Source organism: Myotis brandtii, unplaced genomic scaffold, assembly GCF_000412655.1.
Source record: "Myotis brandtii unplaced genomic scaffold, ASM41265v1 scaffold526, whole genome shotgun sequence".
NCBI lineage: Eukaryota > Metazoa > Chordata > Mammalia > Chiroptera > Vespertilionidae > Myotis > Myotis brandtii.
The window spans coordinates 321132-336866 of record NW_005369920.1 but is presented as its reverse complement, the minus strand read 5'-3'; the positions used below and the strand labels follow the sequence as shown (position 1 = coordinate 336866).

The following is a 15735-nucleotide window of genomic DNA, read 5'->3' as shown; positions in this document are numbered from 1 at the left end:
GTGAATGTAGCAGGATGAGTTTTTATTAGAAAATGCTATGGCAAAATTATAGAAGAATTTGTCATTTGTATTAGAATAAATAAATAGAAAGTCCTTTCAGTGCATCTCAGTCTATACATCTTTACAAAGGATGATAAAGTTCATGCAAATAGCTAATGAGAATAATAAAGAAGAAAAAGAAAACTTTTGAAAGTACACTCCTTTCACACTTGACCTTTTTACTGGACACCATTTATGTTGACTGCATAGGCCCTTTCTACTGGCCACAGTTTATATGAAGTCCATGGGTTGTCCTAATTGAAGTGGCATTTTAATTCAGTTGACTAAAGAATCTAATCATATGCAATGTTTAAAACTAAAGTATATTATTTACTTTTGGGGGGTGGAAAACATTGTTTTTACAAAAAATACTTTAAGAATACTGAAAAATTGTCTTTCCAAAATATCTTGTTAGACTTTTTAGTTCTATTGCTACTTTTTCTCCCCTGCTGAACCCCACACACCCTTCGGCATACTTGGATAGGATGGGCTAACAATAAGTCAAAAGTAGAATTAAATTGCTCTGCCTAATATAGTAATAAAGGAAACTGGGTATGGGAATCTGTGTAGATGAGGGAAGGAAGAGGTTGAATACAAAACAGAGGAAAGGCTGGTAATATGATCAGATGTTATAAAATCCAATAAATTAAAAGAACCTTTGAGGATATTAATTTTAAATAGCATATACTTTATTGTGTTCCTCTGGCATGTACTTTCTCTGTACTTTCACAAATTTTAGTAAAGTCTGCCACACAAGTAAAATTCAGTTAGTGATATTTAAAGAAGCAAAAGGATCTGAATTGTGTCCATCAGAGCATTATTATAGGAGGATCAACCCAAAAAACAACAACTCTTGCCACCTAGGTTCAGGTAGATAAGGTCATCTACTCAGATTTTGAAGTAATAGAACCTTAACTTAATCCCAAACCTCTAGACTCAAGATTCCTCCTTTTTACTACCACATATTATTTTGTTATGGGATTGTCCTTCCCTGACCTCTAGCTGTAATTTTTCATCTGAACACTCCATTTTCCCTCAGCATTTATAGACACACTAATACTAATAGTTAACTTTCCATAGGTAGTAAGTAAAACCCTTCTATTAGATTACAATCTTTATGAAGTCTTCCTTTCTTAGTATCCCACAATGCACCCTCCAGTTGTAAAGTCAATCTTAGTAACTGGATGAAAACAACTTTTTATGCATTTATCTACTTTTGTGCCTGTATATATTGTTAAAAGATAGATTCTGTTAAATCTCACTTTGAATTCAAAGGCATTTTATCAGGTATTGTCAGCTTTACAAGGAAGAAAAAATTCTTGCATGTGCAAATTAGAAAAGCTTTGGGTTTTCCATATCATTGGCAGCATGGTTCTTGGTTCATTCAACATAAAAACTACATGATACACTGGGGTATCAATATAAAGATAATGTTATTCTTCCAATTTTATCCTGGCAACACTCGGGAATCCTATCAATGAAGACAGATACACACCATTAAAGTAAGATAATGCTTATAAACCAATTTCTGAACAGATTTTTCAACAAAACCTTTAGACCTGTTTGGTTATAGTATTTAGGGAAAACTGGGATGGCTTTGATATGTAAAGTTCCTTATGAGCTCAGGCCCCCATTTTAATCCAAGCTTAATGATTATTGCTCTGCCCCATTCAGCAGATATTTTCAGCTAGAAAGAAAACAATAGATGAAATCCAAAGGCTAAATTCACAATAAAGATGTTAAGATAAAACTGCTAGTGAAGCATCAAATGAGCTGGTTTATTTTTAGCTCCTGACTCTTTGATTTGCTTAAAACATATCCTTGAATCATGAAATGTCCATAAACACAAGTTCTGCTCTCTACAAAAATGGTTGCCTTTGATATTCACAAAATGACCATTTTCTAATGTGCATTCCCCTGGGTAAACCCATGTCAACATAGAACATGCTGTGTTTTATACCGAGGGTGTAGCATCTGAACTGGAATAGAACTCACAATGTGCAGAAAGGTAAAATTCCCATCCTTACCTTACATTCTACACCAGCACTATTTAAGAGAATTATCATGCAAGCCACAAATGTGAGCCACATATGCAATTTTAAGTTTTTGAGTAATCATTAAAAAAGGAAAATGAAACAAATAAAATTAATTTTACTAATATTTATTTATTAATCAAATATATGATCATTTTAATACTATCAATATGAAAACAGAAATGAGATGTTTTCCATCCTTATTCCTATAGCAATTATTCAAAATCTGGGGAATATATTTACAACTCATCTGAATTTGGACTACCACATTTCAAGTGCTCAACAGTCACATGCTGTAGTGGTCACTATACCTGATGGCAAAATTTTGCATTGAAGCATTTAGGAATCATCATCAAAGATGAGATAATTCTTACCATCACATACCAATGGAAATAAATCCCTGCCAGACACAAGAGCATGCAGGCTATGATCAAGATGCAGGAATGTTAGCTAAGAATCAGGTAAGAGTGGCCATCCTGCAAAGAAACAGCTTAGCAAGGATGTTGCATCCACATATTCATCAATTCTTTATTCTGTACAATGGACCAACACACAAAAATATTTCCACAAATATAAATAGGAATGCTCTATACATTTTAATGTTTTTTTGGTCCTCTCTCTTCCCTTAGTACAAAAGGCTCTATTGTTTTCATGTTGTTCAATGCTTTATTTCAATGTTCCTCTTCACAATGTACAACTTGTTCATTTGCTCTTTTTTCCTACCTGAGTTTCTCAATCAGCTCTTATTCTATGTTATAAAATATTTACATAGTTCCAAAACGCCTTTTGCATTTCCTGCCAAATCTGACTTTCCTTTCCCTATTGTATCTCTTTTCCTCCCTCGATTCTTTCTTTAGTTTTGTCTTTTTATATCCTTTCCTCTAGCAAACTTCATCCAGCAGGGGATTATTGATTTGCCATCCTCTCAATCTCTTCCCTGATTCCTGTCTTCCTTTCTGCCTACACAAGGCCAATGAAAGAGTTCTATCTTCATCTTCGGTAATTTCCACAAATGTTCAAAATATCAAAAAAGCAATGGTATCAGCTTGGCCTTATTAGCTGGATGTGTTCTTGCTCAGCAACTGAATTTTGTGTCCTACCCAGCTTAAACTGCATTACATAACAAGGATAATTTTAAAACAATAATATTATTTTCCAAAAAATAGTATCAATCCAAGTCCTGAGGGATGTGGACATTTCTCTGCCACACATTTTGTCTTGTGATTCTGTTTGACTTCTCACAGATGGGAAAACCACCCTTACAGCCTACCTCCCAAGCTGTGGCTGGCAAGAGCCATCTTGAGTCTATGCTTTCTGTTTAAAGACAAAATAAAGATGGAGTTGGTTGCTGACATTACATCTGGTGTTCGTGAAGCTTTTTGTGAAAGTCTATTTAAATTCTAAACTTGACAGCACAGTTGTTGGATTGTCAAAGCATTGCAAAATGAAAAGAGTGAAAAGAACTAAAGATCAGAATCACAGCAGATTTTTTTTTGTTGCCTTGTTGTTTCAAAGTAGCTATGCATCTAAAATTATATATTTGATTTATTCACTTTTCCCAGGGGAAGACACACATTAACAAAATGATAATACCAGAAGGACCTTGGGAAAAATATATTTTTGAGCCTTCTAAGCAATAAGAAATTACAACTTGCCTTTGCCCCAAAAGTTGTGTAATTTCAGCAATCTACGTTTGTGAGAAATCATTTTTCCCATTACTAATTAATTAGCTGAATTAGGTAGAGTGATCTTTTCTTGTTTGCTATATATGCTGTTGCTTTAGTGGGACTTCCAATTGCTAGGAAACCTGACAATATAACAAAGAAAGGTTATGTGATTGTTTTTGTCTGGAGTGGATGTCAATAAGCACACCACCTTCTTAATCTTATTAATCAAGAAAAGCATTGCCCAACCGGTTTGGTTCAGCAGATAGAGCTTCGGCCTGCGGACTGAAGGGTCCCAGGTTTGATTCCGGTCAAGGGCATGTACCTTGGTTGCGGGCATATCCCCAGTAGGGGGTGTGCAGGAGGCAGCTGATCGATGTTTCTCTCTCATCGATGTTTCTAACTCTCTATCCTTCTCCCTTCCTCTCTGTAAAAAAAAATCAATAAAATATATATTTTAAAAAAAGAAAAGCATCACATCTTCCTGACAAGATATTAGATGCATTTCATAGCTGCTAAATTCTCTTAGGTTTTGTCACAGAAGGGAAGTAATTTGTTTTCAAGGTAGCCAAGCTCTCCCACAGTTGGTCGAAGCCACACAAAAGAAATGGGACAGGGCATGTTGTTGGCATGTTGACTTTGGGTCTATTAATATTCAATGCGTAGTATGAAAATTCATAAAATACATTACACCTGCTTCACTTACACATTCTTCAATTATTTTTTCAGATCACAACTCTTCAGGAAAACACTCCAGCTGACCAGCTGTTCTACTGTGGCTGCTTAAATAAAAGGCCACTTATCTATGGCTGTAGTTTTAAAGTAACAATGCATTTAAATATAAAATTCATTTAAATATATGTCTGTTTAGTTTTTAATGACAGTCCAAATTGATTTGATTATGGTCAATTTAATATATTTTATAACATTAATTCACTCTTATTTGTGACATTTCTGAAAGTCAAAGATTTATGAGAAGGAAACTAACAACTGGAATTTAATTCCCACTTTAAGTCAGTGAATTTTCATTGAGGCTTACTGTATGCTGTGTCTGATCTCTCCTTGTTTGTGGATGGCCTTTGTGATTTAGCTCAAAGGATCTGAGGAGCCTAAGCTAGAGAAAAAGCATAACATTTTTTTCCTACTGTCTGGGGCATGAAGCTCAGGAAGAATTTTATCTCATTGAGTTTCCAGGTCAACTCAAAGAAATCAGTATCACACAGGTTTACTAAATTTTTGTATGTCAAAATATGAAGGATGAAGGGTCAAAATTAAAAAACAAGTTGGTAAAAAACCTAGGGCTGGGGATATAGGAATAAAAAGGCTCAAGCTTGGGTGTTTATGAAAGTAGTAGTGGTGAAACTTGAAAGAAGGATTGAGGGAGCAGCTTTTTCCAGTGCTATCTGTGGTCATAGGCGTATCTGAAGCAGTTCACAATGTATAGCCAGCTGACACCTTAGTTAAAATAGCTTTAAATGAAATGTTCAGAGATCACAGAGCAGACAATGAATCACTGCATGGTAACATCAGGGAAATCTTTGGAGAACAGGTAGCATTTGAGTTGGGGTATGAAGAATGAAAGGGTTCACAAATTGCAAGGATATTGAGAAAGGAGACTCAATGTAGACTGAGCTAGTGATCATAGGTATCAAAATGTATAAGGGCTAGAGGAATTGAGTATTGTCTGCTGATGTCTGAGTTGCAGAGATATGGGGTTTCATCTCTGGCTCTCAACTTATAGTTAAAATCCATTGACCTGTCCTGTACTTCATATCTTTCCACTTCCTCAGTCTCAAGTTCTTAGAGTCTAACTGCATTAGTCTTTTCATGTTCAGCACTCTCACCTCCTACTTTGAGTTGCCTTCATTGTTGCCTTCTCTTATCTCAGGAAAAGCCCTTGATCTGGAGGCATTTCTTTTAGGGGCCCACAGTGATGAGCAGTGCTCTTAGCTTAATTTCAACTAGGTTGAATACTGCCTACTAAGCTGGGAGCAGAAGAGATGATGTTTAAAATATAGATTGAGGAAAAGCCATCAATTATTTAGAAATCCATGGTGGCCCAGTGGGCATGGCTCAGTGGTTGAGCATCGAGCTATGAACCAGGAAGTCATGGTTCCATTCCAGCTCAGGGCACTTGCCTGGGTTGGGGGCTTGATCTCTAGTATGGGGCATGCAGAAGGCAGCCCATCAATGATTCTCTCTCATCATTGATGTTTCTATCACTCTCTCCCTCTCCCTTCCTCTCTGAAATTAAGAAAACTATATTTTAAAAAATACTATGATGGTGGACACTAAATTAATACCAAGTCTATTTCAGTATACATAAAATGCTTTTATCTGAGGTCAATTTAAGTGGAGGAAATAGAACTGAATGGTCTTCTAGGTTGCATTTCTGATCTACCAACTATTCTAGAAAACCCAGAATAGATAAATCCTAAAGTGAAACTTTCAAGACCAGAATATGTAGCATTGTTGATGGTTGGAGATATCTATACAAATCCATCTGTTTGTCCAAGGGAAAGCAAAAATATATTTAGTGGCTGTTTTATGATCAGTTGAAAAACAGGTCACCAGATTACTGGTGCAATAATACAGATAAGTGTTCATAGGTGTGGCTGGGTAGAAATTTTTAAAAAAAGAGTAAATAAAATAAGCAAGAAGGCAGTGTTTGAGTGTGCCAATTGCAAAGTAATAAGTTTATGGTGTCCTCATGCAATTCACATGTTTTACTTTAGGATTCTAATAACGAAATTGTTGTTTTTGGATAATTAATGATAGACATTCAATCATGAAAACATTTGATTGTTGCCTCTGAAGTTTTTCTAATACATTTGAACATCACTTTCTCTTTCTTTGTGAACCACATAATCTATGGTATTTGAGACCCATCAGATTGAGGCCAAAGACCCATTTAATTCAGCACACATATAAATGTAGGTGTGCACAGATACACATGCACACTGATTCACACACACACACAATCTCCATATCTAATATCAGTAGACAATTTCTCACTTTAATTAAACATACTGTCTTATTTTTGCTTCAATCCTCCTATAGCAGGAAAATATGGAACCTTTTGTAAAAACCACCTCACAAGACTGCTGAAGATTAACAACTGTGTAGCTGCAAAGTGCCTATCAAAGAGTGCGTGTTTTATCAATGTTGGTTTCTTTCTTGCTCCTACTTCTCAGATACTAAAAGTCAATTGCCATTAACAAACTAAGGGTTTAAGAGAACAATAAATCAAAGCCATTCATTAAGCACATATTATAGCAGGGGGTGGGGAAGAATAGCAAGAAAGATAAAAATAAGTAAAAAAACAAAATTTGATAAGACCTGCTTTCCCAAAGGTTTTAGTTTCATGGAAAACATTAATAGAGCATATGTTAGCAATTACCAAGCATTTAAGTTTGATCTGATATATCTGTTTATTTAAGCTTTTGGTATCCAGAATAAAATTTTTGACATTTTTTCAAATATTACTTAAATGTTTACATTGTTTCCATAGAAGTGTAGTAAAATGCATATTCAAAAAAACACGTATTCTTTATAAATGACTGCTGACCAATGGCGGTGATGCTAATCTGTCCAAGTGTTTCTCTGATAGCTTATCTCTGTATATCAGTATCCAGTACATCAGAATATACATAATAGAAGCTTCTCCTTATAACCATTTATAACCATTTGGTATTATTTATTAAACACATACTACATGTGCTACCCATATGCTAGGTGCTAGGGATCTGTATTGAACATAACAGACATGGCTCTGCACTCCAGGATCCCAGTCATTTGTGACATGCATTTGTAAAGTTGTGGATAATTCCCCTGTGTTGGTCATATCCTTCCCATTAAATTGCTACAATGTGACCAGAACCTTCCTTTGTGGGAACTCTGTGACCATCACAGCCACATTGGCCTTCCTAATGTGCACATGTTGTGCACTATATACACACATACTTCATAGACTCTTCCAGACAATCCTTTGAGTGACATTATTATTCCCATTTTAAAGATAAGGAACTGAGGTCTCAAGACTTTTCATCTGTGCACAAAACCACAAAGCTTGTAACTGGTAGATTTTGTATTTAAACCTTGGTCTTTTAAATTAATTCATTATGCTACAACTTGTTTTTTAAAGGAAAATGCAGGTTTTATGGAGTCTGAATCTTATATAATCAGTAGATGCTTTTAGGGGGGTAAACAAGAACACAATGGAAAATTAAGTATGAACATGGCTATTTATTAAGAACTAGAGGCCCGCTGCACAAAATTCGTGCACGGGGGTGAGGGGGGGTCCCTTCAGCCCAGCCTGCACCCTCTCCAATCTAGGACCCCTTGGGTGATCAGGCCTAAATAGGCAGTCAGACATCCCTCTCACAATCCTGGACTGCTGGCTCCTAGTCACTCACCTGCCTGCTTGCCTGGTTGCCCTTAACTGCCCACCCCCCTGCCGGCCTGATCACCCCTCATTCCCTCTGCGTGCTGGCCTGATCACCTCTAACTGCCCCCTCTGCCAGCCTGGTCACCCCTAACTGCCCCCCGCTGCTGGCCTTGTCACTCCTAACTGCCCCCCACCAGCCTGGTCACCTCTTACTGCCCCCTCTGCCAGCCTGGTCATCCCGAACTGCCCCCCTGTCGGACTGGTTGCACCTCATGGCACCCTTGCCAGCCTGGTTGCCACATGCAGCCTGCTTGTTCAGTTGTTTGGTCATCCCTCACTAGCTCCCCTGCCAGCCTGGTCATAGGCAGCCGTCTTGTGAGGGTGTGAGGGTTAATTTGCATATTATCTCTTTATTAAATAGGATAAGAAAATTACTGAAGCTTAAAATTTGGAAATCCCACCATGACCGGTTTGGCTCAGTGGATAGAGCTTCGACCTGTGGACTGAAGGGTCCTAGGTTTGATTCCAGTCAAAGGCATGTACCTCGGTTGCGGGCACATCCCCAGTAGGGGGTGTGCAGGAGGCAGCTGATTGATGTTTTTCTCTCATCGATGTTTCAAACTCTCTATCCCTCTCCCTTCCTCTCTGTAAAAAATCAATAAAATATATTTTTAAAAATTTGGAAATCCCTTTAGGCTATTTACCAGAAATGCTTACATGGAAATATTCCTTGATAGCAACTTGAATTCCTCTTCCAATGCTTAACATTCCACAAAAACCAGCAATCCCAGAGAAAACTGAGTCCAGAACAAGTATGAGGCCCTGAAGCTTAAATTTCATATGTTTCAGAGTAAACCCACCTCTATTCTCACTCAAGTTGCTAATGATTTAGAGAGGACATGGACTCTGCATCTAATTCATCCTCACCTTGCAAATACTCTAAGTAGATAAAATATAAAGAATCCTATGAGAGCTAGCAGCCATTCCCTAAAACCAACAGCTTACTGGAACATTCATGATACACACCAAGCATCTGGAAATCCATAATTCACTATCTATATAAAGATAGCACAACTTCCCATCCCAACCTCCCCACCACATGCACACACACATGTGCTCAAACACCAAATCAAATAGTGGCTGCATGCTATAATATAACTCTATTTTTAGCCTGTGATTCTATTTTGAATATAAAAGCACAATATTAACAGCATATATAGGTATTGAAAATTAAATGAAATCTAGATTCATTTTACACAAAACAGGATTACTACAACAATGTTTTTATTGTATCCTGACCTCTCTGATTTCAGAGGTCATGTGCATATGTTGCATTTCCCTGCTAACACTCCTTTATTTGGGGCTGGGTTGACAATAATTCTCTAGTAGGATTTATGGGATTATTATAACTCTAGTAGATCTAACAGGATCACAAGATAAATCTTTAAAAAAATTCCTAAAGCTACCTTTATAGGGAATATCAATTATACAAGCAGATCTAATTGTATACTTTGGAGGGATATGGGCAGGGCAAGAATCAAGGCTGGCTCTTTCTTTCTGATGGGTACAATTTATTCCACATTGAAGTCCAGGTTTCTCTCAAAATTGCACAGATGGTCTCCTTTTGGGAAAAAAAAAAGGCTCCATGAAGTATCCCTGTAAACCATTTTTTCTTGCAATATTAGTTTATTTAAATGCAGTTCTCTAATTTAAATGTGATTCTAAAATTTAAATATGAATCAGAATGACCTGGGGAGCTAGTCTGGGGAGGGACTCAGTAATCTTCATCTTTACTAATTCCCCTCAGACCACTACAAATCAGGTAGTCATGTACCCCTTTTCTAGAAGCACTGTTTTACTAGAGGATTTATTTAAAGGCGTCTTACAGTAAATTCTTCCTTTATATAGTATATTATACACCCTGCTCCTCTCCACAAACTACATCTTTTTTGGTAGGTATGTTTTGTGTTATTTGCTTTATATCTGTATTGTTCTTGAACCCATTCTTTCAGGTAAAGAGAGGACCATCCAGAAGTTTGAAACAGATGGTTATTCTATCTCCATATGGATACAAGACTCTGAGAGTTGGGTCCAGAATTCTGAAGTGATTTATTGTTTATATTTCTTAAAAGATCTGACATCCTCTTCCACTCTCTCCCTGTTCTCACCCTATTGCTTTTCTTAAAACCATTGCTGTCATCATTTTGTTAGAATACTATTTCTCAGATGCATTAACAAACTAATGGATCTTGAAACATAGTATTTTATGGTGAGATATTTATGTGTTGATCTCTTAGAACTAAAAATAAATTAGACAAATTTTACAAATTATTCAGGCTATATTTTCAAGTAAAATACAAAAAATAGAAAATACAGGGTATGTTCCAAATGCTTTTGGTCAGAACTACTGCAAAGGAAAGAGATGTAGTGAGTGGTATGTTACATTTGTATGCATCCATCAATGACATTTGATCAATATTGTAGATTCTACCAGGTTTGCCTAAAATGCAATAAATTTCTTTGTCTCCACCAAAATATAATAGTCTCACTTCTTGAAAGTAGTGTTTTTGAGAGGCTCTGCACCTATTCCATTATGCTGAACTACACACAGTAGTTTTATAATTCTACTTTTCAGTGACAAATAGGATGCTTTGTAGATAAGTGATTGGCCCCAGGAAAGTAAAGATGAAACAGTGAGGTTTTCAAAAAGTGTGCACAAAGGCTTTCAGAATAACAACGCTGAAATTCCAGCAGCTAAGCAGTGAACCATCTGTTGGGATTTTACAAATAGAGTAATATATGTTCAATAACTTTAGAAGCTTTAAAAGGTAGCAGATAAGCAATTTCACCACTGACTACAGATGACTTGAGTTGATTCAAAATAATCTGTAAAATAGGGAAATAGTATCAAACAGGATTATAGTAAGCTTCTCCTTGAGATTGGCTATCTTTATTAACATTATGTGAGCAAGGTTTGTGGTTCTGAGCCAGATATACCTTTGATGCTGTATTATAATGTTATGTTTTATCTATCAAAGAGATTAGTTTATTTTAACTTATCTATTAAAGGCCTTGGCAATATCTTGTGTGTTTTAGGGATGAACCATTTGGCAGTCCTTGAGAAAGTGACATAACTCATAATATGAAGGGCATCAAAGACATTTCTAAGGCGGGAGAGTAACAAAGATGAGAGATTTCTCACAGAATATATACAGAATTATTATATAATTACAACAATTAAGACAGTGTGAAACCAATATAAGTATAGACAAAACATATAAATAGAACAGAACAGAAAGCCCAGGATCAGAACCCGACACATTTGTGAACTTGGTGGAAAACACCTGATTTTCCACACTGGGGAAAAAAATCATCATCCCTCATGCAAAGAATAATTTCTAGAGAGATTAAAAAACATATAAGAGCCCTAGCTGGTTTGGCTCAGGGGATAGAGCATTGGCCTGTGGACTGAAAGGTCCCGGGTTAGATTCTGGTCAAGGGCACATGCCTAGGTTGCAGGCTCGACCAGCCGATCGATGATTGTCTCTCATCATTGATGTTTCTATCTCTCTCTCACTTTCCCTTCCTCTCTGAAATCAATAAAAATATATTTTTAAAAAACCATATAAGAAAATACAATTTAAAAAATAAATTAAAATGTAGAACATATATTTATTTGTATATTTGGAATAATGAATATGTTCTTATAACAAGATCACCCCCCAAAACATACCATAAAAAAGGTTAAAGATGACCACACACTGAGAGAAGTTATTTTCAATATATATAACAAAATGATTAGTATTTAAAGAACAAATATGAATAAAAAACAAGCAACATAAATTATAATATTTGAAATAGAAAATAAAAATCATTGAGTATATAAAATTATCAATTTTTATGTGAAGTAAAAAATAAAACTAAGAAACTTTCATGCTCATTTGATTAGCTAACATTAAAACTGAACTTCAATTTTTGAAAGGTGTTAGAAACTGATAACTGTAAAATGATGTTGCTGGGACTATAAATTTGTAATGACCATTTGGAGAAAAAATAGTAGCTAGTACATTTAAAGACAAATACCATATGATTTCACTTATATGTGAAATCTAAAAACACACAAAATAAATGAACAGGTCAATCAAACAAAAAATAAATTGCCCACCGACTAGGAACTCCACTTCTAATTATGTACCTCAGTGAAACCATTCTTGCTTATATGCAAAAGAAGAGGAAGGCAATGGTACAAAGGTATTTATTGCAGTTTTGTTGGTGTTAGTGAAAGACTAAAAACCATTGATAGGACAATGGATAATTAAGTTGTCACATATTTGTACAATTAAAATTAATGCACTAGGTCTGTCTGTATTAACAAAAATAAATGATAAAAACAATGATGTGCAAGAATAAAAATTTCAGAAAGATAAATTGTTTGATACCATTTCTGTAAATTGAGAAACTAATAAAAAATTACACATGCAATAAAAGACTACTGTACATGGACAAATCATGATATTGGCTGTCTATGGGAAGGAAGGAAGGAAGGAAGGAAGGAAGGAAGGAAGGAAAAAGAATGAGACTGAGGCAGAAAATAAAACTTTTTTTGAGTGAATTCTTATCTGATTTCCATTGATCCATTGACTTTTAGAAAGAGTGGAAGGGAAGAAGGAAGAGAGAGAGAGAGAGAGAGAGAGAGAGAGAGAGAGAGAGATGAGAGACATATCCATTGGTTGCCTCCCACTTGTGCTCCGGCCAGGAGTATGGAGTCTGCAACCCAGGTATGTGCCCTTGACCTGAATAGAACTCGTGACCCTTCAATGTGCAGGCTGATGATCTAAGCACTAAGCACAATGGCCAGAGTGGTATCTTTATTTCTTTTAAAATGAATTTATCTTCTTCTTTTATATATCCCTTAAGTGTTAGAGTTGCTATAGGGCTCAATTCTGAACCATTTTCTGTCTATTCTCATTCTGTATACTCCATAAATGATATCTCACCTTCCAGTGGCTTTGGTTACCAAATAAATTATGATTCCTCTCAAACATTTGTGTGTAGTTTATCTCCCTGTCTGAAACTCAAGATTCCTCAAAAACCATGGCATATCTCCAGTTGAATGTCTTATGCATGCTTTAAACTCAAAGTGGCTAAAATCGAGCTTATCATCTCTTTATCATAACATTGGTTCTACTTGTGTGTTGTCAGAATTGGTGAATGGGAAGACTATGTATCAAGCAAGCTGTGTAAAAAACCTGGAAGTCATTATAGGTACTCTCTCCTTCTCACTTCTAGCATCCAATACATACATGCATACATACACACATACATATATACATGTAATGTATATTCTTTTAACTGAATTCATCTTGAATATATCTCATATTGTCCACTACTAATGCACTTTTTTCTATTTAACCCTCATTTATATCCAGCCTTTAAAAAACCTGATGCCATTCATGTTTCATTATAACCCATTCCCAAAAAGCTTTCAACATGATCTATCTAAAATGTGTCTCAACAAGCCACTACCCTTCTGAAAAATCATATTATATTCCCCATTTCCTTTATAAAAACCCCAAACTTCTTCATGTGGCTTAAACAGTCATTCATGATTTGTAGTATGACATTTTCCAGCTTCATGCTGCATCATTTTTCTTTTTTAAAAAATATATTTTTATTGATTTTTCAGAGAGGAAAGGAGAGGGAAAGGGAGATAGAAACATCAATGATGAGAGAGAATCACTGATTGGCTTCCTCCAGCACCCACCACCACCACCACCACCACCAGGGACTGAGCCCAGACTGGGAATTGGACCATGACCTCATGGTTCATAGGTTGATGCTGAACCACTAAGCCATAATGGCAGGACATGCATCATTTTTCAATGATGATATTTGCATTTCCCCAAGCATGTTGGTGTTCTTCACGTCTGGGATATTGGACATTCTCTTCATTATGTCTGTCTCTATTATTCTTTGACTTTTAACACCTTCTCATCTTTCAGATATCAGATCAGCTGTCATCTTTTATAAGAAAGCTCCTGGATTCCCTAAATTTGCAATGTTTTTTCTCTCTTCTCTGTGCTTCACTGGTTTCCAGTCTTCCCATCAAATCACTTATGAGGTAAACTTGTCTTTTATTTATCAACTAGAGGCCCAGTGCACAAAATTCGTACACGGGGGGGTGGGGGGAGGGTTCCCTCAGCAAGGCCTGCACCCTTTCCAATCTGGGACCCCTCAGGGGATGTCCAACTGCCTCTCACAATCTGGGACCACTGGCTCCTAATCGCTCACCTGCCTGATTGCCCCTAACTGCCTCTGCCTCACTCTGCACCTGGGACCCAGGATTCCTTCCTCTGGCCAGTCGCAGGCACCCAGGACCCAGGCTTCCCTCCCTCTGGCCAGCTGCAGGCACCCAGGACCCAGGCCAGATTCGCCCGGGCTGGCCACAGCCACGGGGGACCATGGTTGGGCAGTTTCACCCAGGCTACAGCCACAGGTGCCTGGGACCATGGGGCTAGTGGCTTGTCCCTCTCCCGGGCCACAGGTTCAGCTGCTGGCACCCGGGACCACAGGGTGGGCGGCTTGTCCCTCTCCCAGGCCACAGCCTGGCTGGTCCCCATTCCTTTCTCACAAGCTCATTTGTACCTGGCTGGACCCCATTCCTCTCTCGCGAGCTCATTTGTACCTGGCTGGTCCCCATTCCTCTCTCCCCAGTGTTGAGTGTCTGAGCCGTTATGGCATGATGGTGTGAGGGTGTGACGACCATTTGCATATTAGCTCTTTATTATATAGGATTTGACTCTCCCTTACTAAGTGCTACATACTATGAAAGCAGAGATTGCTTGTGATTCATGTACTATGATGTCCTCAGTACCTGCCACATACTAAGAACTCAGTTAAAATATGTTGCAAGAAATAATAATATGTACTTTAGGTACATGATTGGTTTTTAAGGCAAATCTCAAAAATATATGGGAGGAAAACTTGCCTTTACAATTAGCACCTACTTTAAGAGAAACATTGTTTTATATGCATACTTTCTAGAGGGATTATTGAATAACCAGTTTCATTTCTTTCCAGACAAGCTTTGTATTTTTTGATGAGAACAAAATTGCTGTGAGGATGCTGCAAAAAGTGTGAGTGAGTGCCTGCAACTGCCAGAAACTGCCTTTTGAAAAAGTAATCACCACAGCAAATGAGTTTTCTTATAATGTGCATTTCTGATGTGTGTGTATGCATGATACATTTCAAATTCCATAAAAGATAAGAAAAATGCAGTCTGTCAAAAATTACTACTGCATTTTAATTAGATTTTTCATGCTATAACCTAAGGAATATTTGTAGAAGTTATTTCTTAAAATGAGGCAAAGAGTAACAAAAATTGTGGCAAAAGTTTAGACTTGGCAATTGAACTATAGTTAGGTATTCATCAAAAATAAAAAAAAATTGAATGTTTAAGTGTAATTATTTTTAAAGTAGTCAAATTTTTATAAATGTTTCCAATGGTTTCAAAAACGTAGCACTATTTGCTTATTTCAAGCTGAACATTTTTGCAATATGAATGTATTAATTGCTAATTGTATATTAGAAATGGGTCAACTGGAAAAGAAAG

The 15735-nt window shown here is 36.7% G+C and overlaps 1 long non-coding RNA gene across 1 annotated transcript; it reads left to right on the top strand.

Moving 5' to 3' along the window:
* The first annotated feature begins 10031 nt into the window (after positions 1-10031).
* Positions 10032-15522, top strand: LOC106728052. The gene is made up of 3 exons (XR_001364299.1): positions 10032-10075; positions 13326-13388; positions 15204-15522. It is a non-coding gene; the product is annotated as an uncharacterized LOC106728052 (long non-coding RNA).
* The last annotated feature ends 213 nt before the right edge of the window (positions 15523-15735 follow it).